The 3,260-nt window shown below is 39.5% G+C and overlaps 1 pseudogene; it reads right to left on the bottom strand.

Annotated features, from left to right (window-relative positions):
* Nucleotides 1-732: 732 nt before the first annotated feature.
* On the bottom strand, nucleotides 733-2,016 carry LOC108634573 (annotated as a pseudogene).
* Nucleotides 2,017-3,260: the final 1,244 nt, after the last annotated feature.

Raw genomic sequence — 3,260 nt, 5'->3', positions numbered from 1 at the left:
TTACGTTGATAAAACACTCTACAGGTTATATGTATAGTAAAGCTTTTGAACTTACAAAGAACATGAAATACCAATATAGGTTGTTACTTTTCCTTTCTCCGCCTCTCTCATTCTCTCTCTCTCTCACACACACACACACATTCTTTTTACATGTCACTACAATTACATGAAAAACAGGTAATACATTTTTAAATAACCTCAATATTCAGATCAAACAAAACTGTACTTCATGTATTTAAAACAAAAACACATAAATTACCCATTGGTTTCTCTATATTTGATATTATTGAATAATGTTATAATTTGATCTTTTTGTTTTTAATGTTTTTATTTTAATTTGATTGAAATACTTGCTTCAGACTTACTGAAAGTAATATTAACTTTTTTTTTTCTTTTTTTGACCTCCTACTTTTAGATTTGGGGGGTGATGATTCAAAATCAGATGTGTTCACAGTAATGGATGCCACTTCCACCAATCCTGGTTGAAGGGGTTCCAGTGATACCTGAATAACAACTTTGGTTTCAGGAGATAATCCTTCTCACTGCTTAGGCTTCTTAAACATTTGATGACACTGGGTCTTGTGCTCCCTTTTCTCTTCGAAAGTTAAAAACTGTAGCCGACATTTGGAACACTGGTGAAAACTCTTATCCCAGTGCCCTCTATGATGACGTCTGTATGCTGTTGCAGTTTTAAAAATTTTGAGACAAAACGGGCAAAGTAAATTCTTAGTGTTACCATGGCATGCTCTGAAATGTGCATCCAAATCTGCAAAAAATGATGATCTGTAACTGCAAACCTGGCATACATAGGGCATTTCACCAGGCTTATGATTGTCTTTCATGTGCTCTAAGAGAACCTGATCTGTCTCAAAGGGAAATTCACAGATTTGACAGACTGTGGAGGGCCCCTGGGGAGTGTGGACACTTTCAATGTGACACTGCAGCTGGAAGGGAGTAGGAAACTGGCGGAGGCAGTGCTGGCAGGTGGTGTGGTTTTTCCAGCTGTCACCTCTGTGCCTGTCAAGTTCCAAATGGTGTTTCATGTGATTCATAAACTTGAAATTTTTTAGAACTTTCAAGCAGCTGAGGCATTTAAAGGCTGTGTGGGTCTTCAGTTCTGGCTGCCCAACTCCTATATGCTCTCCGTATTAGAAGTCACGAAGTAACACAATCAAATTTCCTTCTGTGGGAACAACAATCTTGTTTTGACTTGCTAAACTTGGAAAGACAGTTTTTGTCAGTCCATTTTCCCCTCAAGGACTTACAGACTTGCAATGAACATTGTCCTTTGGAAAAGCTGTTGGACAAAGTTCTCCCTTCTGAACATGGCTTAGCGAGGTATGGAACATTGTCTGGGGTGCTTTGCTGAGTAGTCACTGTATGAAAAATACCTGAAGGGGACAAAGCTAAAGAATGTTCCCCTATAATCCAATCACTGATTTTAGGCCTTTGGGGATTTATGCTATTTGTTTCAGAAGTGGAAATTTTGCCTGATACATGAGGACTTTTATTTATATCTCCCGCAGAAAATGGCTGTTTCTACCGGATGCTGCAATAAACTTGTGAAGGAAATCAAAGGGGAACATAACTTTGAAAAGCTATTAGGCACTATTTGTGGTGAAATATTTTTATACTCAGCTTTAGACAAAGGCTCAATAATAATAGGACTATCTGTTGATCTTGATTCAGAGTCAGAAACTGGCAAGACAGTCTTTGCTTCTGATGTAGGAGTCACATGACTAACAGTCTGTAATTTGTGAGCGTTATCATTCCTGAAGTGACCATACATTTTCTCCTTGAACAAGAACCTGGGGTAACTCTGCTGAGTATGTTTGAAACGACTGGTTTTGAAGTTGCAGTCATCCCAACAAAGATCACATCAGTATCTTCATTTACATGTTCCACTCCAAACAAGATCAGTTCAGAATCTTCATCATCAACTTGTATGGTTTCTCCCTCACTGTGCTGTAGTTTTGGCTCTTGCTCTTCTTCAGAAAACATAAATAGTGGTTCCATATTTTAAATATTTTTTTTTAATTCTTTTAGGGTGTGGCCATAAGCCTCAGTGCCTCCCTTTATACAAACTGCCACCTAAGTATAAACATACTACATATTAGTTAAGTACAGAAAAATGTGCTATTTCATTATCTCCAAAACTCTAGGGTAGTTATAAACACCCTTATCTTACAGATAAAGACACTGAGTGTCAAAGAGAATAAATGACAGCTGAAAAACCTAGAGGAGTCTTTCCACGTTGAAGGTCAGGAAGGGCGGTGGTGAGGAGACACCCTCATCCCAAGGTAAGGAGCAGTGGCTGCACTTTGCTGAAGCAGCCATGAAGAGATAACCCATGCTCAAGGTAAGAGAAAACCAGTAAGATGGTAAGTGCTGCAAAGGGGCATCATAGGGCAGACACACTGAAACCATACTCACACAAAACTAGTCAATCTAATCACACCAAGACCACAGCCTTGTCTAACTCAGTGAAACCAAAGCCATGCCTGTGGGGCAACCCAAGATGGGCAGGTCATGGTGGAGAGGTCTGACAGAATGTGGTCCACTGGAGAAGCGAGTGGCAAACACTTCACTATTCTTGCCTTGAGAACCCCAAGAACAGTATGAAAAGGCAAAATGACAGGATACTGAAAGAGGAACTCCCCAGGTCACCAGGTGCCCAATATGCTACTGGAGATCAGTGGAGAAATAACTCCAAGAAGAATGAAAGGATGGAGCCAAAGCAAAAATAATACCCAGCTGTGGATGTGACTGGTGATAGAAACAAGGTCCAGTGCTGTAAAGACCAATATTGCATAGGAACCTGGAAAGTCAGGTCCATGAATCAAGGCAAATTGGAAGTGGTCAAACAAAGAGATGGCAAGAGTGAACGTCAACATTCTAGGAATCAACAAACAAAAATGGACTGGTATCTGTGAATTTGATTCAGATGACTATTATATCTACTACTGTGGGCAGGAATCTCTCAGAAGAAATGGAGTAACCATCACGGTCAAAAAAAGAGTCTGAAATGCATTACTTGGATGCAAGCTCAAAAACGACAGAATGATCTCTGTTCATCCCAAGGCAAACCATTCAATATCACGGTAATTCAAGTCTATGTCCCAAACAGTAATGCTGAAGAAGCTGAAGTTTAATTGTTTTATGAAGACCTACAAGACCTTTTAGAACTAATACCAAAAAAGATGTCTGTTTCATTATAGGGGACTAGAATGCAAAAGTAGGAAGTCAAGAAACAGCTCGAG

This window comes from Capra hircus, unplaced genomic scaffold (genome assembly GCF_001704415.2).
Source record: "Capra hircus breed San Clemente unplaced genomic scaffold, ASM170441v1, whole genome shotgun sequence".
NCBI lineage: Eukaryota > Metazoa > Chordata > Mammalia > Artiodactyla > Bovidae > Capra > Capra hircus.
Note: the sequence above shows the minus strand (reverse complement) of the source record. Positions and strands in the feature narration are given on the sequence as shown.